The following is a 26,716-nucleotide window of genomic DNA, read 5'->3' as shown; positions in this document are numbered from 1 at the left end:
TGGCCAGCAGAGGTCAGATATGGATTTGAACAGTTTAAGAGCAAAAGTTGCTCAGAGATATTAATTTGGCTTGATATTGTCTCTCGATATTTGGGGATGGACTGTTGTTTGGTGCTGGTCTACGGAGCTGGTCTGCCTGCCCTTGAGCCATTTCAGTTTGCTGCTGTCTGTGATTATATTTCCATCATTATGGTATTTGCTGTGTTTCACTTCCTAAGTACATTTTTTATGTTAAATCTCATATTCTGACTGAATGAAATATTTTGACTGATGAAAATTAGCCTACATGGAAAGTCATAATTTATAAAGAAGTTGTATAAATTTCCTTCCCTTCCTCTGTTCTTTCTTTTTTTTCCTTTTTTCTTTTTCCTTCCTTCCTTCCTTCCTTCCTTCCTTCCTTCCTTCCTTCCTTCCTTCCTTCCTTCCTTCCTTCCTTCCTTCCTTCCTTCCTTTCCTTTCCTTTCCTTTCCTTTCCTTTCCTTTCCTTTTTCTTCTTTCTTTCTTTCTTTCTTTCTTTCTTTCTTTCTTTCTTTCTTTCTTTCTTTCTTTCTTTCTTTCTTTCTTTCTTTCTTTCTTTCTTTCTTTCTTTCTTTCTTTCTTTCTTTCTTTCTTTCTTTCTTTCCTTCTTTCCTTCTTTCCTTCTTTCCTTCTTTCCTTCTTTCCTTCTTTCTTTCCTTCTTCCTTCCTTCCTTCCTTCCTTCCTTTCTTTCTTTCTTTCTTTCTTTCTTTCTTTCTTTCTTTCTTTCTTTCTTTCTTTCTTTCTTTCTTTCTTTCTTTCTTTCTTTCTTTCTTTCTTTCTTTCTTTCTTTCTTTCTTTCTTTCTTTCTTCTTTCTTTCTTTCTTTCTTTCTTTCTTTCTTTCTTTCTTTCTTTCTTTCCTTCCTTCCTTCCTTCCTTCCTTCCTTCCTTCCTTCCTTCCTTCCTTCCTTCCTTCCTTCCTTCCTTCCTTCCTTCCTTCCTTTCCTTCTTTTCCTTCTTTCTTCTTTGTCTTTCTTCTTTCTTTGCCTGTCTGTCTTTCTCTCTCCTCTCTTCCCCTCTCTCTTTTCCTCTCCCTTTTCTTCTCTCTTTCTCTCCATTTCTCTGTTTCTCAGCCCTTTTTTCTCAGGCTCACAGGCCTGTTTTGTGAACTTGGGTACACTGGATGACATAGTTACACCCACGGATTCACCCTCCCTAAAACCATTCACAGTTAGACTTGCCACTGCATGTTTCTCTCCTTTCTGAAGCTGAACAAATTGCATAGAAAGAATTGAAACAACTTAGATTTCCTTTCTAGCATCTTTTAGCTGCCACAATAACTGAGAACGAGTTATTCTTGACTTACGTATTCTGCAGATACAGAGAGCAGCATACATTGCACAGAGGTGGGAAACTAGGGTGGGTTAGTCGCAAGTGATAAATACCCTGTGGCTGTTCCAGAGAGGCTGGGCACCAAACTGGGCAATGCTGGCGTCCTGGCCAGGGCTGGTGCAGTGCCTGGACACCCACCAGCAGTGTGCAGCCACAGCTGCTCAGTCAGGGCTTGTGGTGCTTACGGTGCTTCTCAAAGAGTTGCTTGAAAGTAGCTCTGAAGAAAATGAAGACAATGTGCTAGCCTAAGCATCTACTTTTATATATATAAAGTGGCAGGTACTGGTAAATATTGTAGCTAGAAACCAAAGTAATTTACTTCTTGTACCCCCAATGACAGAAGTGAAAATGCTTCTGATCCTCAGGGTGGTTTCCCTTACATTAACTTCCATCATATCTACAGTTCTTTGTAGAAATATTTACCAGCAATAGTTTTAAAAATCACATGGCACATTTGTATGGCAGCTCTTTCCTACCTACTTCAGATTCAGCATCTTTTGTAAGGCTGTAGGTGAAGTATTTTTTAGGAGAAGAGTACTCAGGCCAGGAAAGAAAGCACAGCCCTGGGTGAAGGGCTGCCCTTGACAGCCGTTTGCAGTTTTCATCATGAGCATCCTAACAGGGAAGATACTTGTTCAATCTAAGTTTCCCCTTTAAACCATGTTTTGTTTGTGTTATATAATTTCCTGACATAATTTCCTGACCTCAAGAATTAGAAGAATTAAGAGAAATTAATCTGGAAGAGTAGACCTCCTGTGAGGTTTTTTTCCTGTTGCGAGTCACACTTTCAGATTTTTGTCTCTCAGAAAGTAAGGTTCAACACAACTAGGAATATCATATCTTGAAATTTTAGAGCTGTAGCAAGGTCAGGGTGAGAGGGGAAAAAAGGATGACAAAACCTGTTGGCTCCTGGTGGATTGGTAAGCAGCTCTCATTGCAGGGAGCTCAAAGAGGAAAAGCAGGTAATTCCTGCTTCCAAATGTCTTGTTGTTCCTCTGAAAATGTTATATATGTATATGTCAGAGTATTGCCCACAGACCTCAATCTACATTGGGACTACTTTGTGTAAGTGAGTGAGGGAGAATCCCTCCTCCAGATAGACAAGAGGGATGAAGTCTAACAGAGGAAGCAAAGTCACCAGCAAAGCAATGCTCCGGTCAGCCAGGACAACCCTGCTCTTCTGTGCTTCCAGGCCGGTCTTCTGTAGGCCATGCCTGAAGAACATGTGAGGTCCAAGGGACCTGGCTAGTAATAAACAACTCCTGTTTGCATGTAAAGGTCTGAAAATTGCACTTCTAATAAATGCCTGAATTGCTGGCTTTACTAATCCAGCATTTTAAATGTAGATTGAATATTTCAATAGGGCTTATGATAGTACCTTATGCCTCCACTAACAAAAGCTTTAAGTATGTATGAAAAACAAGTAATATAATTTGCAGAAAGAAACATCTCGGTAAATGCCTAATTATACCATTTAAACTGTGCTTGCTGGAGCCCTGGGCTATACTCCACTGCTTGAATTTTTGTAAATCCTTGACATTACAGCTGTTTAAATTCATGCCAGGAGCAACATTGGATCTGTCAACCAGAGAGGGAGGCTTCATTGTCCAAAATTAAAGATGCGTGAATCCTCAGATAGTTTTTCACTTTCAGCTGCTCTGCTTCAGTGTTGGAGAGCCTGTGTGAGAGATCCAAAGCCCAGTTGTAGGATCATACCCTTTACCTGTGTAATATGTATGATGGGTATCACTAGTACAACATGTCTAGGTCATGCAGATACAGCAAAGAGCCACCCTGCTTGCGATTTTCTTCATGCTTTGAGGGCTCTGGAGCCAGCCCTGCACCCTGAACAAATAAGTGAAGCCCTGCCAGCCCAGGCCAGTGTCTGAGTTTCAACTAAATTGATTGCAAAAGTTTCCAGTACAATGCTAGATGTGTTATCTATATAATCACGTAGATCTCCTTTGTAGTGCACTTCTCAACATAGTTCTGGCTCTTTAACACAACTAGTAGAACAGCTTCTTTTCATGGTTAGATAACCTAAGGTATCTTCAAGTTGGAATATTTTCCTGAAAATAATCACATGGGAATGACTATTCCACCTTCTTTTGGGGAAAAAAAAATGGTTGCAGAGAAGGTGATCAAGTAATGTGTCGACAGGAGAGTCAGAAATGGCCATAAACAAAAGGAGTTTTGCCCAGATCTCCACATAAACTCTTTCACCTTCTCTGCATTTTTAGAGAGATTAGGAAAAAAATAAAATTCAGAAGATGTTTTTTTCAGTACTGCCATTAAATGATGCTTTCTCAGTCAAAACACTCACTTGTTCTCAATTCATCAAAATTGAGCTGGAAAGTAAATATTGCTCCTTCCATGAGACTTACAATGGTGGGCCCTTGCTTTGGTGGTTATAAAACAAAGAAGTCAAATACGCTTGGACACTGAAGATACCTTGACATATTTTTGTCAGAAGAGATGCAGTATTTTGGGGATGCAAAGTAATTTTAACTGTCTTCTTAGAATTCCTTGCAGATGGAGAGTGATTCCTTGCATGGTTTAGGGTTGCTGCATGCTGTTTGAACAGCTGCACTTGTCCCATCCCTGAAGGTGGCTGGAATTCAGTGGAGGAGGAAGCAATCCAAGTATATATCATTCTAAAGTGACAGACAGGATGAGTTACTGGGGTTTTTTTCCCACTGATAAATCCTTGTTTCTGTTAGCGATACTGAACGTGCTGTCATGACTGAAGAGTTTCAGCAACTCATCGTAGTGCTCAGTGCGTCTGTCATGTAACAGGTTTCTCTTCCTGTCCTGGCTCAAATTTCCTAATGTACAAATCTCTCTAAACTCCCTTTAAACCCCCAAAAGGCACATCTCATGGAGCAAGCTCCACTGCTCTGTGGCTTGGGTAACTTACTAGTTACAGCTTTCCTGCAGGTTCCTAACTGGACAATTCCTGTAAAATCATTCAGTAAATATGTGATATGTAGCCCCTTCTTAGAGGGCTTGCATAGAGTAAAAACTGTATGTTTGTAATTTTTTTCCCCATATTTAGTAGCCTTAAAGGTATAATGTTCAAAGCCATTATTTATTGCCAAATTCCTCAAGTGATCCAAGAAAGCATGATTTCTTACAAGAGAGGGAAGTGTCTTCAGTCTACCGTCGTGTTGCTACAAGACTGAAGTCTGGGTAATTCCCTGCACAGCGAGCACACCTCTGCGCTGAACGCTTTTGCAGAGAAACCTCTAAAACACACCACTTATTTGCTCCAGGGGACCTTACTGATTGACAGTGAACATCTCTGTGGAGCTGCATTTGGTTTGATCTGTGACTGGCATATGACAGTTTGGTTGGGTCTGTGATGGTGCCACTGATCCAATCAACATCCCCACGTTTGGACACCTCCCAGCCCACTGTGCTGAGTCTCAGCTCACTGCTCACTGGCTTTCAGCTTTGCTGTGTCTCACTAGGACTCCTCCTGGGACATGTCAGGCACAGACTCCAGGTGGAATCAGCTTCATCTAGATTTCAATGAGTAAAAAGTTGGTTTTAGGCTCTCTCTACCATCTGCGGTGTCAAAGGAGCACTCTGAGGGGGTATTTTTCTAATTGAAAGGGAAATGTCAAAGTTAGATTAGAAGAAAAGTTTCTTGCAGGTTCCTATTTTCCCTCTAATGACTGTAAAGGATGCCCAGAAAAGCAGCTGAGACAGGTGACGAATTTTACATATCTGAATTTAAGTGGTATGAGATCCATCATCTCTGTCTCTTAGTCCTTCATGGAAGCAGAGGCCCACAAACCCATTGCTGCTGGCCCTTAGGATGCTCCCAGCTCTCAGGTAGGACATCTTGATAATTTAAATACACTGAGAGTTATCCAGGGAAGGTGATGAGTTTGTAGAGCCACAGTATACATCTACAGGAGCACATGGCAAGTTAGCACTTACACAGAGACAGGCAGGCTTTGCATGGGTTTTGTGGCTTTTCATCTCAAAAACTAAAAAAAAAGAGGTTCAGATGGTTTAGGAAACAATAAACTTTATGAATGCTGTACTATTTCTACGAGCTCATCTGCTGGAGGCCAGCAGATACAACAGTCCCAGATGAGAGCAGTTCCTGTCGTTCCCTTTCTGCTTCTCCCTGATCAGCTCCAAAAGGCAATCACAGCCCCTTCCCTCCCAGTTCCCCCACAGAAGTTCACATCTGAAGAACTATTTTGCACCAGGCAGTGAACAGCTTTTCTCTCATTGCCCCTTCTTTTAAAACCACAGATGGTCATCAATCCTCTGTGGCTGGTCCTGTGCCATCACATTTTCCCTCCTCCTGGCATTCCCTCCAGTGGCATCCCTCCTGGAAATCTAGCTCAAAATTGAGGTTAAAAAATGGTAAAGCTTCCCCTCCCCTTCCATTTATAAAGTGACATTTGTGATGTAGAGAGTTTGTAAACTCCAGGATCATTGCCACCAGCTGAGGGAACAGAGGGAGCTGCACAGACTCCCAGGGGAAAAGTGAACTAGAGACAACTAGACATTGCATCACAGCGTTTGTTGTCTTCTGAGGGCAATATAGGCTATTGAATCCTGGTTTTAATACAGTCATCTGAAAACCATCTGAAAAGCCATTTTGCTGTAAAACCCCTTTGGTCAGATATAAATTGAATTTTCTACATGTAGAGTGAATATTTCTTCAGTTTAAAGAAACTGTGAATGTATAGGCTACACAGGAAGATGTGCAGAGGCTTTACCCTAAAACTTATTGAAGGGTCACCAAAAAAGAAAAGTTCTAATTTTAAGAAAAGAATTAAAATAACAATACAACTGTGCAGTCTGTTTTACAGTGCATTTCACATATTTTTAAAGTCCATGTTAACCTAACAAGTCTCCAAAAACTTCAAAGCCATCTATGGCGTACCCTGTTAAGTACTGGCAGTATAAATATGGACATTTAGTTCCTGGCACAATAATTTGGGTATTGGATCTTAAATGAATGAAAATTCTAAATTGAAACCCGTAATTAAATCACATCTGCATTTCAAAGATGTTTTAAAATCTGAATCTGGATTCACATCTGAAGTATACCACTATACCACCAGAGTGGACTTGCTACAACTCCCATCATAAATGCCACATACACTTTAGAATATATTGTGATTTAAATCAGCAACTAGGAAGCAAAGCAAAGGGGATTTCTCAAATGACTAACATAGATAGATTTGATGCATTTTATATGCAGAGACAAATCCTTTTATCCTATTTTGTAATATTTTATTTATATAACAAATAAAAGACTATTTTGCATCATAAAAGAAAGCTAAAAAGACAAAACTAACCAGAGCTGACCAAAGCTGAAAAACAGGAAAGCCACTGGGGAAAGAGAAAAAAGGAATTCTAGTTATTTTACATAACAGATGGCAGCATAACAGAAAGCAGCTGATGTTGGTAGCCTAAGGGAATTTTCCCCGTGTCAGAAGAAAAATAAAATTTAGGATATACAGAACCCCCCATTAAACGAATTTCATAAAAAGAGTGTTTTACTTACATATACATGTATGGACATAGACATATAGATATATACAAACTTGCACATAGTTGTAGAGACATCTGTGTTTGGAGGGAAAAGAGACTAAAAATTATGACAGAATTATATTTTCCTTACCCACTACACAGTGTTTATTGCTCCTTTCTTTGCAGCACCTCATTGCTCTCCTTCTCTACCAAACTCAGTCTTCCCTTTCTCCCTTCCAGGGCTCTCTACATTTTCATCTATATGCTCATTTGGGTTCCCATTTACCCTATACTCCCTCCCTCCTACACCTCCATTTTATTCTGCCATTGAATCTAGTGTCCCACATATGTTGCACCCTTCTGCTACTCTCCTCGTAAAACCTTTTTCCATGCTGCTCTCCTGCCTGCTTGCCCTGGAAAGCAAATCTCACCCAGCATGCAGATCCCACCAAGCCTGCTAGGACAGACCCATCAAACAAGAAGGGCTGCACCTCATCTCTCCAAACAGCCTCTGCATATGCAGGGAGCTTTCAGGGTGATTTGTGTTGTCTGTTCAGACCAGAGACACTTAATGTATGACCTTTGGCATCTGTATATCTTGCCTGGGCAATTCATCCACTTTATGGCTCACTCTTAGTGACCTTTTTTCCCCGTGAACGGTGGATGAAACATTCTCAGCAGCGGCATCCCTCTCCCACTCTGCATGTTCCCAACCGGCTTGTCCCACTACCCCCCATACATACCCATCACACTAGGCTTAAGGTTTGTGACAGGGATAAACCAAACCACTAAGGCAAGCAACTTGATTTGCCTCACCAGAAGGTCCTGTGGAGCTAAGTACCATAAAAGCTGACTAAGATATCCAAATCTGAATATCTTATCTGAACAAGTTATACAACGTACCAAGGAAAATAAGTGGCAGTGAGGAAGCCCTGAAAAAGGACAGCACAGAGAGAGAAAGGAGAACGTGAATAATCTCATGCAACAGCACGGACTAGTGCTGCTTGGAGGTTGATGGGCTCAAGTTATTTTGGGCTATGTGCATACGAATGTCTGTCCCTGTGTACAAGGGGTTTGTGGGCTGCTGTTTGGAGTATAAAGGAAAGATAGCTGCTGATCCAGTGCCACTTGACCTAGCACTGAACATACCTCTGTTATAACTGTTAATGTAATGCCTGGTAATTATTTCTCCTGAGTACATCATTGCACCAAAAGAGAAAAGTGATTATTACTAACTAGATTAATTATTCACTGAAAGCTACATGGAGGAATTTTCCATGCACCAGCCTAACTCCACTCCTATTGAAATCAATGTGTTTTTTTTTTCCCATGGATTCAACTAGAAGCAAATCAAAGCCTGAGATCTTTGGAAAAAGCCAGCCAAAGAAGGAAGCTTTGCCTTGTTGACAATAATTTTTCTAAGACTTAGAAAAAGATGAAGTTTTAGCAGCCTGAGAAGGAAATAGATGGGATCAGAATAAAAATCTTGATGTCAGCACTCCTAAATGGGAAATTCTTCCGTCCAAGTCATCCGTTCAATGCTCTGCTCAGCGTCATTTTATTCCCAAGAGAGGTTTCGGCTGTACGACTCTCATCCCAGATATTACCCATTACTGAGATAAGGGAAGGGCACAGGTAGCTGTTGTAGCTGGCCATTTCCAGGTAGAAATGCTCTGTTGCGATGATGCCTGGCCACAAAGCTTCCCCCTTTACAATTACAAGGCTACACTGGCTCAAAGCTGATGTAGCAGAGCAGAAAACCTGACAACTATTTTATAGTGGGATTTTTTTTTCTCGGTGGTTAATTTTTCCACTCACTTTTCTCCCCTTTTATTTCACCTCTTTACTCTGTTATTTTGGTTTGGTTATTTTCAGTTCAACTGATCTTAATGGAAAACCACTTGGAAACAACATTTTGGTTGTTTTTGAATTATATTGCTGTGTTTATCTTGGAAACTAGAAATTCTACTAAATCTTACCCAATAAGTAGCTTGTGAGCAACAAAGTGATCATATACAGGACTCAGGGATTTTTAATTAGTGTAACCTAAAAGTTCAGTGTGGAGCAAAGAGGGCTAAAATCACTTTGACACACTGTACCTAAATGTATGTTTCCAACTATGCTTTCTTCTTACTAGCTCCACAAAATCTTCCTCAAGGCATTTTCTATAACCGAGACCAAGAAGAGATCCAAGGAAGCCTTGTGAGGAGCAGGTAGGCTAAACCCATTTTGTGCAAGATGCTCAGGCTGTTTCTGAGCTTGTATTAGGCTGGTACAGGATGGTGGTCTTTGGGGGTTTGGGTTTGGACTCATCTTCACAATAGACAAGGAAGGTGATGAAAGGTAACTCCTGGGTTATTATGAAACCACAGCAATCTATATTAGCTCAGTATTCAAAATTTTAGGGAAGTTGGATGAAAATGGTGTTAATTTTCTGGAAAGGAGGAGAAGAAGAAAGTATGGGATGGACAATTTTTAAAAGTCTCTCAAAAAACCTAGTGAATTCACTTGCTTAAAAATGTTGAGGATCAAATTCTGCTCTTAAGATACAATATAATCACACTTGCTTGATAGAGTAGTTTATGGTGATGGGAGTTGGTGAGCAAGAGCCAACATCAGATGTACATCATGGAAGTCCATGAGAAGCCAGGTTCTTGGTGAAAGAGGAAGAGCAGACACCAAGTGGAGCAGTAGAGGATTTAGGAAAAGAAAAGGCACGAATGAGAAAGGACAAGAAAAACAAAGATTGCATCCATGGATGACAAGCTCTGCAGGTGTATGTGTGTACACTACGAGTGTTAGTGGTCCTGGAGTCCTCAGCTAAGTAAGCTGGAGGGCTCCAGAGCAGCACTGATGCATAAGTGAGCCATTACCCCTCATCAATGATCAGAGGATCTGCTCCTGTGCTTGCTCCAGGCACTATTTATTTAGCAGGGTACTGGTTTCTAGTGGCAATGCTGCATGCTCAGTGCAAAAATTACAAGTTCCTTCAGCACAGATACCATCACCTGTGGTGCGTGATGAAGATGGAGGAGATGGGGCCAACCTGCTGCACCTGTTCACCAGCATCCATCATCTTGGGTAACCCTGGGGAGTGTGGGACTAAATATAAGCAAAGGCACTCAAAGCAAGAAATACGGTAAGACTCATCCCAGTGGCTCTAGGTTTTTACCTTTATAAAACCAAAGATTGTTACCTTTATAAAACTGTGTCACAAGCTCATCAGAGGATTTACATTTTGATATCACCTGAAATATTGTCCAGCCAACCTCAGAATACTCATCTATCGCATACGCTGATGTGGGCCATGGCTCATTCTACTTCTATGCAAATAAATTAGACCATTTATATTTAGTTAGACATATTAAGCTAGTAAATGCCTAGGACCTTTCAATGCCACAAGGCTAACAGCATGCGACAGTCCACATCCGTATTATTAGACTCTGGTAGCCACTAAAACAAGGTGTCACAACCAAACTGCCTGCTGGGAATGGTCCTCGGCCCACACTGACTCCTGAGTTACGGGCCTGTCCAAAACCACGCCAGAGACCATTCAGACAGGTTCATGAAGAAATATTCCCTGGAACTGTTTATTTAGTCATACAGATTTAGCCTCTCTCTCTGTCTATGTATCACAAATTGATTGGTGAGGCTTAACACGCATCAGATTATAACTTCACCCCACATTCCCCCTCACTAATGGGCATTAGATATTTCATTTTGCCAGAGTATGTAACAGACATGAACCCCCTCAGGCACAAAGTCAGTAGGTTGTTCTCTGCATGTCATATACATGAATTTACAATTGGTGTATGTCAGCTGACAGAAGATCACATGCAGAATTCAGTGTTCGGGGACGCTGCATGGATTTCTGACTTCTGGAAAACTCTGGTCCATAAATCAATGCAGGGTTTAGACCCTTCCATATGAGCAATATCTTATTTCTGACATTTAGAGCGGCACGATTCAGACATGTAAATTGCTTCAGCTGTTCCAGAAAATGCAGCCAAGAACAAATTGGTGGCTTGATCTTCTGTGAGATGGGAAGGTGAAGTACTTTCTGCATAGTAATGGGAGGACTGTTCAGATGTTGCATATCTAAGGTAGCAAACCACCACTGCAATAAGAGACATGCTAGCAAATGCAGACTTAACTGTAGAGCTGCAATATGCACCGATGAGCTCTATGGTCTCCCATCTGCCCTTAAAGCAATCCCCTGCAAGATGTGAGAGGCTAGACCAAATACATGAAGCTTAAATGAAGTCAAGGGATCTGATCCTACCCCAGATTTCCCATGTTGTTTTAGGCTGTTTCACAGAATCACAGAATCACTGGGGCTGGAAGGTACCTCTGGAGACTATCTGGTCCAACATCCCTGCTCAGAGCAGGGTCAGGATTTCCCCATCTGAGCTGCATGATCAATATTTATTTGCTTCAGCAGTTCACTGATGTCTACAAAGATTCCCGAGATCCTTGAAAGGGAAGTGCTACATAAGTAAAATGCATGTGACAACTATCTAGATATTTATCTATGCAACTTTGGTACCTGCATTCGTAAGTGTGTGTATATGTGTATATATATATATATGCATCCTGAGGATGTTTGCATGAATCAACACCCTTGTCCTTCTCACCACTTTTATTATGGTTGCTATTATTTATTTGTGCTATCACAGTAGAGTTCAAGGTTACAGAGTTAAGCTTTCTTGTTTACTCCTGTCTGGATCCTCAGCACTTGTCATCCTATATGCCTTTGGGTCTCTCAAGATCTCTAAGCAAAGGGGCACCTTCTCCTCCTCTTCCCTACTCTACCAGCATCCCCTCACTTACATTTACTGGGGAAAGATGCCATGAGTTGATGCAGCCCGAGTGAATTAGGTGTAGCCTGAGTACCCTGCTGGTTTGGGCAAACAAATACACATAGATGACAGACCTTAATGAAAATAAGCTTAGGCAATAGCACAGTGCCTGTCATCTCACACCAGGGAGCGGCTGAGCAGATGAAAGACCCTTTGCTCAGGTACCTCGGGGATGTGGGGCTCTAGCACTGTGTTAGGCTGTCTGAGCCGCTGAATTGTTCAGTAATCCACAGGAACCGACCTCTGGAATAGAGATAACTAAAGTCTTTCTAAGCTTGGACCCAGGCTTTGGGGATGTAGCCTAGTACCTAGAGAGAATGAGGTCCGGATTTTTTATGCATGCCACTTGGTTTGACCCCATGCAGGCAGAGACAGATCCTGAAGCTTGGCCATAGGGCCAAATTTATACAAGGCACCGTGATGTTTGGGTCACATTTTTATTTCACTCCCACTTCTAAAAAGATACTGGGAACCTGACTTCTGTATAGGAATGGATCAGATGCTGATCATTTTAACAGTGAACGTGTTTGGAAATGACACCCACAGCCAGATCTGCAGATCTGCACACCCTGGTCTGCCAAAACAAACCATAGTGCAGAGCACAGGCCTTTGCAGAATGCAACAATAAGCTGGGATGTACTTTTCTTTTTTATTTACTTTTTCTCATGAGCAAAAGATTGAAACGTACCCTTACACATCTGATCAGAGTGAGTCAGGCCAGCTGAGCAAGTTTAGTCTAGCAAACACCATCCTATGTGGATCCTAAAGAATATCTCCTCTAAAGTATATTGAAGAGCTGCAGAAATAAACATTGTGAAGGCTGCCATCTGGCCATAGTGGTCCACGTGTGTATTTGAATAGGATGGGAGAAGAATGAATATTATTTTCCTGGGTTACTGCAGAAGCTTTAAGCAGAATTCCAGTTCTCATGTTGTACACTCCAGCTGCCATCACGGCTGTGGTGCAACATCTGTAGCACCATCAGTCACGAGGAATCACAAACATTCCCTGAAATGAGGAGCACTGTAAATAAAACCAGCACCAGAAAGCATTCAAAACATAATGATCCTGCCTGCTCTACACAGATATTAATGAGACCACTTGGGACAGCAGTCTGTGCAACTGTGGGGGAGCCGGTGTCTCTGATACTGCTGCACATATGGGTGAAAACAAAGAAGTAACAATGCAAGGAAAAGAGCAAACAAGTGAGGAAAACCGTCCAACTGGGAAGGTGTTTGAGGGTGATGGCTTCCAAATCGGGTCAGCAGATCACCGGCAGTTTACAGAGCTATCACATGAAGTCAGTTGAACCAAATGGTCTTGATTTCATTTGTAGTGAAAGACTTGGTGAGAAGATCATTGTGAAATGGCGATGGCGGACTCTGCTAAGTCAATGCAGTACAGCTGGAGCCTGTTTTAGGGGTAATGAGCTGAGAAATGGCAAAGAAGACAGAAACTATGCCTGACTCTGAAGCAACAACATCTCTTTGTCTTCTTCTGCATCATCTTCTTCCTGACTTCTCTGTTTCCTTTCCCTTTGCTCAGCCTTAATGAGCGATGCTGAATTATTTCCACTATGTCATGACTGTCACAGGTGTTGTCTTCCAGTTTGCTTCTCATTTCCGTTATTACATCCACTATTAACGTGCATTAGAATGGCTGCTCAGATAAATCTCTTGCCACTTTCTGTATAGAATGGATACTAAAATCCTTGCTTTATTTAACATGTTTAGACATATCTATGTTCCTTAAATATATTTTATCTGCTTCCTGATAAATCACACTACAACATTTTAATTTCCTAGTAAAAGGTCTGTTCCATCAGGTTAAGCAAATAGCACTGAAAGCACTGAAAATTGGAGGGAGTGAATTTGTCCTGCATAGAAAGTGGAGAGGGTGAGCTAACTGCCCTTCACAATTTCTAATTCTAATGTGAAATCTGAATTCTCATTTCACATCTCATTTCCAGTGCTCCGCATTTGGGGACTGTTCTCAGAAACAGAAGCTGCACTGGCAGAAAAATGGAGAAGACAGAAACTTCTTGACTTCAAAATTTTATAAACAACTGAAAAAAACCCCACAGTTGAGCAAAAAGTAGGTATTGTTCCCCCTATGACCATAATTTCCCTGCTCTGATATTGTCATAATAAAGCCTAGTCATCGGCTGCCACTAGTGATGCCAAAACCCCTTGGGAACGGACAACTCAATCTGATAGTTTTTCTGCTGTCATTTGGGGTTATCATCTACTTGGTCATCTCATGTTGGACCTCTCTGTGGCCAGTCATCTAATGCCAAAATCCCCAAACTTAAAGTTTAAGCCTGTATTTCAGCCTACACTTCAGTCACTTGAGACATCCTGTGGGGTTTAAGCCAGGATGAGTAACTCGGGTGCCTCTGCATCCTGCCTCTGCTTTGGCACAGTGTTTACGAAAACTTCCCTCCTCTCAGAAGACATGGCCCTGGGGCACGTACAGCCTGAGGACAGCAGGTCTGATTTGCTGGCAGGATAACTGGAGCTCCTCTGCGGGAGTGTGGCTGAGTCACATTCCCCGTCCTCCAAGGAGCAGGGCAAGAAGTTGAACCCACACAAGGGGAAGCGTTTTGGAGCTGCAGGGTGTTAAGGCAAAATATGGGAAAGTGTGATCATCTCTTAAAATCATACAGCCTCACGTCGTTTGTTTTATTCCCAGCCAGGAGCATGAGGCAGACAAAGTTACATCTTGAACACATAGGTTCAACTTTGTATTTGGATGCAAGCGTACCCAGCCATATTGCTACCAGGAGGTAACCAGTACCTCCTTTTAGCTTCCGCTGGAGAAGCCTGTATTACCAAAGTCACTCTTGTTGGGATTCTCCTTCCCTTTCTCCCCTGCTCCTCCTTTTTTTTCACTTGCTGCTCTGCTATTTCAAGGCCTCGTGTGTAGGTTTGCTTTTGAGCGGTTGCACTTCATTATTGGTTTTGTTGCGATAGCACCCAAACTCCTGGCCATAGACAAGGTCTCTGCTGTCAAAAACCGCTCCACTGTTTTTTCATTTCCAGGACTCAACTGGGTACAGAGGGGCTGAATGATCTGCAGGGTTTCTGAAAGAAACACAGTCATAAACCCCAGGATGACACCAGCCTTTTCTGTATTTTGCACAAGCTTCATAAAAGCTGCATCAGATGAAATTATTTGTAGTCCTGGGCACTGCTCACTTTTGGTTTGGACCCAGTCCTTCCAGTTTGCCTCTGCCATGAGGTTTGGTGGTTTGAGCACAGTTTAAGAGCCAGAGATTTCTGATCCCAGCTGTGCTACTAACCCCTTGTCTGGCCCTGGGCGAAGCAACAAACCTCTCGGTGTGTCAGCCTCCCCATCTGCAAAAAGGAGTTTGTAGCTCCTGCTCACCTCTGTCCTCTGGGTATTGAAAAGGCCGATTAATTTACATGTGTGAGGAGCTTCTGATGCGCAGAGTGCTTTATAAGTGCTATTTGTGATTAGGATGATTAAAACCATCTACAGAGCTTGTGCATGAGGTTGTTACTTGAAAGTCTTTGGGAAAGAGAAAAAGGTGACAAACATGCAGCTAAAGGCAACATCTTCTTGGGAAAAAAAGGCAGACTGAGGGAAAGAAAACTTCTCCAGGGCAGTGACTAAGCTGGAAATGCTGTTTTGGAGCCTTTCAGCCCCAAAGCTGCCTGACCCACAGGCTCTGGGCACAAACATGGGAGCTTGCACAGGTACAAATTACCCCTGTGGTTAGAGGCCTGAGGAGTAACTGAAGAGGCTCTGGGGCTGGCCCAGGAACTGTCTGAGCATACCTGGAAGGGGGACGGTGTGCACCCCTTGCCTGTGGCAGAGCAGCAGACTCGGATTTCATGGAGGCTATAATTTTCCCTGCTGCCGCCGCTAGATCCTAATAACCAAACTGAGAAGGGATTTTTTACGCCATCCGAGGCATTCCTGATCCCCCTCCGCATCTAGTGAAAACTTAATAGCGTGAGAAAATGCCTTCCTGTAGCGTATTGTAAACCACATGCAGAACAGGAGCAGATGGAGGCGGCCTGTCCTCCACCCGACAGAGGGGCTCCGCCAAGATGCTCCCTGCCGAAGGATGGAAGCAGAAAGAAATGGCACCTTTGCAGGGTGCAGTCGTTAGTCGATGAGGGCGAAGCCAGCAGAAATTGCAGAGGCCCTGGGGTAATAACTCTCAGTGCTCGGAGGAACGTAAGTAAAGGGAGAGAGAGAGAGCCGCTTTTTCGAAGCCTTTCCCCCGTACAGATGGTAGCAGTTAAGATTCCTGCAGGAGCCAGGAGCTACAAAGTTAACACATCTGGAAGTTTCCTGATGCCTGAAGTCAGGCCGTGGCAAACAATGCTCGCTGGGCTGAGCAGGCTCTGCTTGGGTGCTTTTATTGCACTTGGACTGGTTTCAAGCCCTGCTCAATGATTAATTGCACTTTTAAAAATAAAGTTCAAAACACTTCCCAGGAAGTTTGCGGAAGGCAGAGCACTTCGGTGGCACCAGAAGCTCAGTGCTCAGTGCAGTTTTCATTACAGCGGCCCCAGATACAGCTTGCATTAGCAACAGCTTCATTTGACATAGGATCTTGCAATCAATCCCATTTCATCGTGGAGAGGGTGCTGAGCGATATGGTGTCTCTCCTCCTCCCAAGCCTCTCCGACATCTGCCAGACGCGGTAGGGTGGCAGCAGGTGTTGGCCAGGCTCTCTCCTCCCATCTTGTTTGTACAGTTAAGTTTGGGGCCAGGCCAGGACTGTAACTGTCATCTGTCCCATGGAAATTATGGTAAGGAAGAGCCTTGCACCTTCCCAGAATGCTCCCGCCCATCTGTCCTAGGGCCAGCCTCACTCTAACCCACAACTGAAAAACAAATGAGAATCTTTCAGGGAAAAAATAAAAAATAGAAGAGCACATACTTGGGAGGCAAAAGACATTTCAAAGGACTGGAGCTACACTATGAGAGGTTCTTGCTGCCATATAATGATGGTGGAGAGGTCAGAGGCAGGACTGAGAAAAGGAGGACGAGTGTACTTTTCATCTTCATACTGGAATGGAAGTAGGCTTGATTTCTTTGCTATAAAAACAAGTATATATTTGTGGTAGAGAAACGGCCAGCTGCTCAGGGTGCTGTTACTAATGGTGGAGGTGCACAAATTATGCTGCCTGAGAGGAGCTGGTGTGGATTGAACAGAGACCTGGAAACCAGGGTCATGGTAACTCATTAACACGCAATGAAAGGGTCTGTGAAAGGCCGTGGCACATCTCTTACAACCCCTCCAGGGCATCTGCATGGGATACTGTGGACTATAACTCACACATCCACAAAAAAGTCCTCCTGCAGGCAGTCACTCACTTGCGCAAGGCATGCACAAGGCTGTTTAGCACTCTGTTAGCACCCAAAGTTGCTGCAGGAGCTGGTGAGGTACCTGGCTCACCTGTGCAAGCATCCTCTTCACTGCAAAAATACAGAGGTTGTTTTTTGTACAAAGGTCAGCAGGATAAACAACAGAATATGTACTGAACCACTGGAAAATTTTGCAGGCAGGCAGCAAGAAGGGGAGCAGGGGGCTGCAGGCACCACGTGCTTGTCTTGGCAGTTTCTGCAAGCAAGACAGCACTGCACCCGCAGGCTTCCAGGTTGGGTCATGCCAGCACAATGCAAAACCCATGGGGCCCTGCCACCACGAGGCATTGCTGCATACCACGTGCTGAAGTGGAAAAGGGGTTGCAGATGCATGAGAAACAGACAGCAGATTTGTCATCCTGCGGGCTTGTGGTGGGCTCTCGGTATCCCTGGGCTTCTGGCATTTACGTCCTCTATCTGCTATGTCTGAAAGAACACCTAGATTGGTAACTGTCAAGTCGGGCACACTGTTGGTTTATTTTACAACACATCTGGAGTGCTGCTCCCTTTCTCCTATGCCCCCTTCACTTCCTCTACTAGACTGACTTTGCATCTTGTCTCATATTAGCACCCGATTTGGCAAATAATTTAACTACTTGCTTAATTTTAATACACTGCAAGTCATTGTGTTGCAATCACAGCTCACTGCATGTAAAGCTCATTATGTGTGCCGGCACTGGCAGAAAGGCTGCATGCTCTGAAATACTGGGACAAGGGCCGTGCCTCCCCCGCAGGAGCTGGTCGAAAGCGGTCCCTTCCAAGCTGCTACCTCCAATGCTTTTTTGGCTATGACAACACCCAGTGAGCAATTCGGCGGGGGGAGCTCTGGGCCGCTGTTTGCAACGCTACTGTATTATTTCAGGGTTTGTTTGCACCTCCTGTCTCTTTTGTAATCTCAGTTTGGCTCTTTGCTTCATCCGCAAGCTCTTTGCTCTGTTTTTACAGGGCACCAAGCACCCTCGGGCTGGGCACGGGGTCAGTGTCCTGGCGGGTACCTGCAGGTCAGTGCAGCTGACTGAAATACCATCGGGAGAGCATGCCTCATCCTGGTGATTGAATGGCGCAGCATGTATGGCAGGCTGTGTGGTCACTGCTTGCAAGTAATAGTTTCCTCATTACAAAACGGTTTATTTTTGGCTATTTATCCATCATGCACAGATGCTTTATCGAGGTGAGGTCTGGAATGTACAGGCCCTTGGACGGACAATGTTCCTTCAGAAATGCTCTTCTGCTGCAAAGGGTCCAGATGAGGGTATTCACAGAGGGACTTACCCAATTCAGTGCCACTGAAGGGCCTGGCTCCCATCACCCTTCCCTAAAAATCCCTAGGCTGGATTTTTGTGTGTTTGTCCAGCAGTAGGGCTGCACCACCGAGGGACGCCTGCCGACAGGTACCTGCTGTGTGTAGGCACACCACCATGCACAGCTGAGCCTGGGGGTGCTACCACAGTGCTGGTAATCATGGCAAAAATAACACCAGTAACTGCTCTGAAGCCAGGGTGCGCAGCTGTTAGCTTGTTTCCCTCTGTCTAGTTCATCCCTTGTGTACTCTTTCCTTTACCTGCAGCCCTGAAGGCATGAGTCTCTGTGGATTGAGGCTATATTGTATGCTGCTTTACATGTATATCAAATAATAAATTAACAAGGAAGGAATTTTCCTGAGACAGATCAAGCTTCTTACCAGAGGCATATATCAGCAATCATTGTACACATGTAAAATTGCAGGTAGAGCAAGCCCGCACATGGAAATACCACTTTTTGCAAGCAAGAAATTACCATGCTGTTTTGTTTTTCTGTTTCACTTTCCTCCTAGGAATTTCTTTCTGCTTCCATGCTTTATCTTCCGACCAAATTTCATAGTGCATGGAGTAGAGGAATGCGCGTGGGAAACACTCGGCTGGCTGTGCTCCTGGCTCCACCGCACACCCTCCCCTCTCACCGCCCAAGCATGAAGCCCTTCCCATCACTCACCAAAGTCGCTGTCACACATTTCACCTGTGAGTCACTAATATGCCTGGCTGTTCATGTTGCGGCTTGTAAGCGATTAGTGCGTGTTCAGATAGCTGTTTTTTTCTTTCCCCTGCTCTTTCTGATTCAGCTGATTTAGACAGCCGGTGGCTTCCTTGCTTGCTCACGCTGCCGTTAGTCACAGCCCTGCTGTTAATTCACCATCCTTCCAGGGGTGGGGAAAGGACAAGCGGATAGAGGTGAGTGTTTGGTAATCAGGGACGGGCAAGTTGCTCTGGGGGGAGTCAATCACCATGCGATTTCATAGCACCTCAGAAGGGAGCTCAAGGCCTGCTGGTACCATCTGCCTAAGCATTTCACACAGGAGGTGCTAAAAAGGGATCCTGGAGCTTTAGGGATAAGCATGAGTTGCAAGTGAGCACCTATGCACCAGGGAAACAGGCTCTGTTAACTGTGTTGGAAGGTGAGGAGCTACTGAGCAGGAGATGTTCATGCAGCTCTTTGAGAAATAAAGTTCTGCTTCTTAGGTTGATTGGAGAGAGCTGCTGCCTCTTGCCATATTGTGGCCTTCAGATGCATGGGGCTGGCGTGGCTGTGGGTATCCATGGCATGGGAAGACACCATTCCTGGTCTGTTTGCTGAGGGCTGGCTGCTGCAGGGAGAGAAGACAGGCAGCGGGGCTTGTTTGGTCTCTCTCTGGGGCTTGTATGGCCAGCCCCTGGGCACGGCAGAAGAGGTTATTGAATGGCTGCACTGGGCAAGATGGCATCCCCTTCTCCAGCAGGGACCAAATCACCTAAGGGAGAGTCCGAGAACGGAACAAACAGGCAGCATTGCCCATTGCAAATGGTTTGCATCTCTGGAACTCACCATGCTATGGGGGAGTTTCTCTGTATTTAACCAAGTTCAGGGCATTTGGGAACCCTGATTCAGCAGCGGGAATTGCCTGCATGCATACACGGGCCATGCTGGTAGGGCCCCATATTGACCAACACTGACCCTAAAAAGCCCTCCTGACATCTGCTAAAGTTTTTCTCGTCTCCCATTTTCAGGAAGGTCTGCTGCCTTCTTACCGACAGCAATGAGAGTCCTTCTACCACAGCACACAGAAATGAGATACCCTAACCACACACTTGCATTTTTTTCTTGATGTTTACCTGGGATTGCAGCCAGATGGGCACTGAAAACTGGTTTCTGAGACCAGAATTTGGGACAGCGATAATCTAATCTGACCTCCTGTGTAAACCAGGTCAGGGAGTTTAACATGGTAATTCTTGCAAGGGAAGGAATTAGTCTTCCTGGCTGTGCCATGAACTCTGCTCAGCCCAGCAATTTGTGGTTGAATTAGGTATATTCAGTCTCGGGTCTGAAGCAATGATGAGTTTTCATCTCCCTTGGTGGATAAAGGTCTGGTTTGTTGCATTAGATTTTCTCCCCAGATACATTTAAGAGATGTTTGACAGTTAAATTAGATTAGAGGAACTCTACCCCACATGATAGAGGTATAATTTGGACGTGTGTAAATATATTGTGCCACTAATAGTTTAACCCTGCAAATTCTTGAGCAAAAAGGACGATGATTACAACTGTGGTGATTTCCTGCAGCTGACTGAGTTGTTTGTGCACACAGTTGTGATTCAGAGGCTGCAGGAGTTGGGTGCAGGTAATACAAAAGGAAGTTTATGACTTCCTCCTCCACTTCACCCCTCTGACCCTGCTTTTCTCCTGCCTCCACTTCTGATATTATTTTGGTTATATGAAGACTTGTGAGGGGATGCTGGCTATGTTTCATGGGGTATCCACTTGTGAAAACTGAGTCATGTTCTCCCACAAGAAGTGTTTTTATCAGAGTATCTCATCTCTTGCATCACGTGAGAAAGAAAGGCAAATAGGTTGGAGAAAGGAGAAGGCTAAACGTTCAAAGCCTCAGAGATCTCAATCTGACCCCACCGCTTGTTAAATGACCAAAGGGAGATCACTCTTGGCCAGAGTCTTTCCAGCAGAAAGCTGCTCCAGAGACTGCTCCTTGTCTGCCTCTCAAGATAAATGAGTTCACATGGAAATACATCACCTTGAATATACAACCATATGTGCATGTTTTGTGTATATCTACACACATACTTACTTGAATAATATATACAAACAGATCCCTGCATATACCTGAGCTACTTCAGTTTGAACTAAGAGCTGTCAGTGCCTCATAGCTTCCAGCAGAGGTGATATATGTATATACATACACACACACACATACACGCATCAACTTTCCCTGTTTTCCCTGCCAAAGACATGGATCCCTCCATGCCCTGTGCCTTTGAGCAGCAGGGAACAGGCGCTTCATGTTGGGGTGGGACAGACCAGACAGAGGTGCAGACATGAAACAAAGCTATCCTGATTGCTTGGGAAGGAGGAGAAATCTCTAATCAAGCAAATGTACACACAGGGCCCAATACTGCCCTGGGTACAGCTGTGCTCTCCTTTGGAGTCACTGGCAGAATTTAGTCCATAGAGTGAGCTGGTGTATTTTCTTCTGGTCTTTTCTAGTTGCAGATTCAGTCACTTATCTGTGTAAAACTCTTCTCCTTCCCATAAAACCATGGCTGCATTTTACCTAGCAGGTCAGCAGTGCTCAATCTGTGGCCTTCGGCATCTGTGCAAGCATCTGAGAAAACAAGCCTATTACCAGTTAGCTTAAATTACTAAAGCAGATTTTTTCCCTCCACCAAGGCCAGCAAACTGAAAAAGGCTGAAGCCCTCCAGAGCAGTTTTAAACTTACAGGTCAAAGAGTCGGAGAAAGAGCCTGCAACAAAAGCCAGGTGAGGAATGAACGGCGGGTGCCTTCTGCTTTAGCATTCATCTTCTTGCTCCTTCTTCTAATTCTTCATCTCATTTCCCTTTCCATGGGCAAATGGGGTGAGTGGGTCTCAGGTCATCTGTGTCTAACGGAGTACAAGGAAATCCTGTTGCAGTATGTATCATTTATGGTATATTTTGGTCGCATAGGTTTTGCGACATTCAAGGAAGGAAGCATCATTTTACTGACAGATGAAACATCCTAAATAAAACTAGGCTTTGCTTTCCCCCTGCAGTCACTGCTTGTGGCTCACTGAATAAGAAGCTCTCCTTAAAGTTACAAGCGTAGCCTGGAGACTAGTGATCAGCTGGAATGGGTAGAAATCAAAACAAGGCTGTTGTTTTGGGGTATATTTTTTTCTTGGCACCTGAAGAATTTGCCCCCATGTAGAATAATTCAGAGCCAAGATTTTGTCCAGAGCTCTGAGATTACTACTTTGTCTCTTCATACATTTTCTTTTCTTAACAGAGTTTTATTTTTCATGATATCAAACCAATAAGCAAGGAGCTTGTGGAGACCTGCTCACACACTGAACCTGGAGAACGGAGGGGAAAACCCAAACCAGTATTGCTGCATCGCTAATGGCACAGAGGCTCAGATAACAACTATGGCTGCTGGATATTTAGAATCTTCATTTAATCCACCTTTCCTGGCTCCCTTCACAGCTGACATTTAAACAACAAGCACTTTCTCTTTCCCAAGGCTTTTCCTTAATTGGATTTTTGTTGTGCTTTTTTTTCTTCTTCTCATCTGTGACTTAAGAAACCGTAAAGGAATAGCTTGGAGGAACCAAAAAGAACCAGCACTCTAGAGAATTTCAGGCAGGAATTACACGGCTTTCCTAAAAAGCCATTTTGCCTCTTACTAATGGGATGGGTAGGGAAGGGAGACGGGAGGTGTTTTGTTCTGCACGAGTTGGTGATTGGGCCAATTTCCTCGCTGAAACCAACACCCTAGGAGGTGGGTCAATATTGCTATCCCAGCTTTATATATGGATGTGTAATAAAGCATTTGTGATAAAGGGAAGGGCTTTGGGAAGGTGCTGACTATTGTACTCTATTTGCCCCATACTTGTTTTTCCTGGGTCCTTGCTGGTCCCACTGGGTAGCAGAGCTGGGACTGGCACGGAGGCTTCTTGACTCCTGTTCCCGTTCCCGGTGGCTGAGCCATCACTGTTCACAATAACTCCACTACTGTGGGTTAGACTGTGGTCTTCATGCTAGGCTGCATAGAGCTTTATCTCATGAACAGCCGTGTCACCTGCAGCAGTGGGTACTGCCCTGCTCAAAAGGGGAGAGTGAGCACACTGGTGACTAAAAACCCCTTAACGCAGCGTCTCTCCTCATCAACCCATGCCTGTTTTTATACCCAGTCTAGAGGAGAAAAAAAATGAGAGGGTCATTACCTGGCGTGTTTCCTTCAGCAGCAAACCAGGTGTAGAAGTTCCTGCCCCACCACCCTCTGGCTCCTGCTTGTTCATCTTTGCTGTCTCCTCCGGGGTGGCAGCCCGGCTGCAAGGCTGCGCTTATCCACAGCATCACCGAAAGCATCCCCACTGGAAATTAAAACATCCTCTTCTGCATCAGCACAGCGGAAAGGGTGGTGAGCTGTGGCAGAAGGTGAGAGCAAACAGGGTGGGCTGCACACGAAGGGCCCTTCTGAAGCCAAACAAGCGGTGCGTAGGTGCTCGCTGCAGTTGCAGTAGATCCCTGCAATAACCCTTCAGTCAAATAATATGGTGGGCAACTGGATGCTGGACATGAGGAAATGGGAAGATATTTTGCACCTCATTGCACAGCAAGATTTCTCAGGACGGATCTCTAAGGGGGAGCTATAAAGTGTTCACACTGTGCTTGTTACCAGTCCCCATGGCAGTATACCCTATCGAGGTCCTTCAATAAAATTAAGGATTTAGCCTTCTTCAAGAGAACTGCTGACAGGCACTGTGTATAGTCTTGCCCCTCCAAGATTTTCATGGCCCTGTGTCCCATAGGCTTATAAATGTATATGTACATTGATCCTCATAGCACAAACACTTCTGAAAAAGCAAGAGCAGTGTTTGTTCTGCCATCATATAGTTTTGCCAGTTTTCAAAATGCACTGGGCACCAATTACTATCTTTTTTGAAGAAGCATTCACTCATGGGCCTTGAGTCAGAAACGCTGCAGACGCGCTGATAAAGGGATGGTGAGATTTTTCTCAAGCCATGCCAGTCACTGTGATGGCAGCTGGATCCAGGCCTGAAGTCCTGGCTTTGGGGATGCAGCAGCACCCCTCTGTGTAAATAACAACAGTGACTCTGCAGGCATCCTGAAGTCACTGAGTGCTAGAAGGCTTTCTTCTTCTCTCTTTCCAGAAGATTGCAGCATCATGTTGTAGTGGAGCTGCAGCCGCTGGCATTAGCTAGGGATAGGACTGCTGCCAGAGACCTGGAGACACGCTGATTTTCACTCTACTTTTCTGGACTTTGCTACCTTATGAAAGAAGCAACCAGTTTTCTTGCAGGAGAACAGGGCTTTGCATTATTGCAGCATTTTTCACTTCCAAATCACTTTACAAACATTAGGTGGTGCATCCTCACAACACACCTCCAGGGGGCTGTGGATATGTTTTATCTTAATTTTATAGTTGTATTTAATCAAGCAAACAGGAAACTAGTTTCTCATCAAATCTTCATTTTCTGGCCCTCAGGTTAGACCCATAGGCACAGTCCCATCCTCTGTCTGGCTTGGGCTTGGTCTCTAATCAGTCTGGGATGGCATTGCTACAGAAAAACAGCCCAGAGAATAATCTGGGGGCAAGCCGCAAATGTCAACACCAGGCTGCAGAGTGACTGCATGTCATAGATTTACCTTCAAGTGTAAATGTTTAAGCTCTTGGGCATTTGCAACTTTAGCCTCTCAGCCCATCCTACACAGTGCATGGCATTTTGCAACCACAGCTCATCCCCTCTGACTGAACGGCTTATTTTAAAGGCATCTATTCCCACTAGCTTATAGCCACACAGGCCAACAGAAAATGACCTGGTGGTAAAACGTGGTCGTATTGATCTCTCCCAAAGCACATTTTCAGGCTGCATTAACTGTATATAGTCAACAGTGAAGAACAGGTACAGGCATCAGGGAAGCAGCAGCAGGACGGGTGAACTGGCACCCTGGCCCTGGAGGAGAGAAAAATGTCCCGTGCGCTGCCAGGCTGCTGCTGGGAGCCTGATGCTCTTACCCCTTCATCCAGGGCAGATTTCACACTCTTGGAGGATCTAAATGATTTTTAGTGACCGCACTGTGTCTTCTCACTTGCCCATCCTGCATCAGTGTATTCACATGTCCATATGCAAAGCTTTTTTAATTTTAGTTCTTTTAATTCTAGTGAATAAAATACAGCCATCTGACCACTGTCTGAAGCTCCCAAATAACCCTATTTTTGACCAAGCGCACTCACTTTTCACATTATGCTGCACTGTGATTTTCATGGTGGTTAGAAAGCTAAATGAGGCTACAGCTTTGAGTCCCATCCCGGTTGTTCATACCTCCTGGTCAGGATACACTGCAGCAAAACACACTGGGCTCATTTTCATATTGCATTTCCCAGAGGCTCTGTGTAAACAAAAGGGCTGTGAAAGCCCCCTGACTGTTCCCAATGCTTTCATGAGGGCAAAACCCAGGAAGCTAGAGTGCTTGTTCTCTGTGCCTTGCATGTTGATAGCCTTTTAACACCAGATTTTGAAAAAGGCCAATGACTCACTTCAAAGGAAAATCCCACCATGGGATGGTAGTTCCTGATTGTCAGAGACTCTTTAATCTGAACATCATGGTGCATCTGCTGAGAGGTTAAATCCATGAATACTGTCCAGGTTTCTATTTAACATTCAGAGGCCAAACATCACATCTGAAAACATGGCACTGCTGTTGTCCTTGCTCCTGTACCAGCCTACATGATTAACACATCCATATGTGTTTGTACAGCGCATAAGACAAATAAAGCCTGGATTTCCCAAACTGCAGCCACAGCAGAGTCAATGAACTTATAAACATCAGTGGAAACTTCTCCACATCAATGGATTTCTTGCTTACGGAAGATCACTTGCATCTCTGGATTTCCTACCACTATTAAGAATTATGGATGTAATCCTACATGAATGGGTTTTTAGTGTTTTAACTGCAGCTAACCATCAGGCGGGCAAGATAGCGCAAGCCACATGGACTGAGCTAGTCTGTGATCTCACTCCATTACACAATAGTTTTAGGAGGCCCAGTGGTGTAACATTGCACAGAACAAGCTCAAAGGAGTTTGAGGGTTATAGACAGTCCCGAGGAATTATTTTATGTCGTGGGAGAGAGAAATGGGAATGAAAGGGAGTTCAAAGTCCGGATTACCATAAGGCCAGCAAAACACATTCCTATAGCCTGGAAGTGTATGAAGACATCATACTTGGCTCATTTCCTTTTCTCTTGCCTGTAGCAGCCACAGCTTCAGCCCTGCTTTATTTGTGCTACATCAATGTCTCAATAAAACATGATTGTGGGGCCTGATCCTCACCCAGTAGGTAGCTCTCCTGATGCCGGTGCGTCTGTGTGAATGCCAGCCAGGGCTCAGGCCGGCAGCTCTGTCCTGGGCAGGGAAACACTATTTCCATTACATTATCTCTTTCATTTATTGGCTTTTTTTTTCCCCCTTAAAGGCATTTACATTTCAGCCATAAAATATGCTCAGATTCAAACTTGTTCTGGACCAGGCCTCCTCCAAAAAGTTCGTATTTTAAGTTTCTATTCAATTTTCC

At 44.2% G+C, this 26,716-nt stretch overlaps 1 long non-coding RNA gene across 1 annotated transcript; it reads left to right on the top strand.

Moving 5' to 3' along the window:
* Positions 1-19,164: 19,164 nt before the first annotated feature.
* Positions 19,165-22,966, top strand: LOC143158961 (uncharacterized). The gene is made up of 3 exons (XR_012995077.1): positions 19,165-19,323; positions 21,809-21,898; positions 22,405-22,966. It is a non-coding gene; the product is annotated as an uncharacterized LOC143158961 (long non-coding RNA).
* The last annotated feature ends 3,750 nt before the right edge of the window (positions 22,967-26,716 follow it).

Source organism: Aptenodytes patagonicus, chromosome 3 (assembly GCF_965638725.1).
Source record: "Aptenodytes patagonicus chromosome 3, bAptPat1.pri.cur, whole genome shotgun sequence".
NCBI classification, from domain to species: domain Eukaryota; kingdom Metazoa; phylum Chordata; class Aves; order Sphenisciformes; family Spheniscidae; genus Aptenodytes; species Aptenodytes patagonicus.
This window is presented reverse-complemented; position numbering and strand designations above follow the sequence as displayed.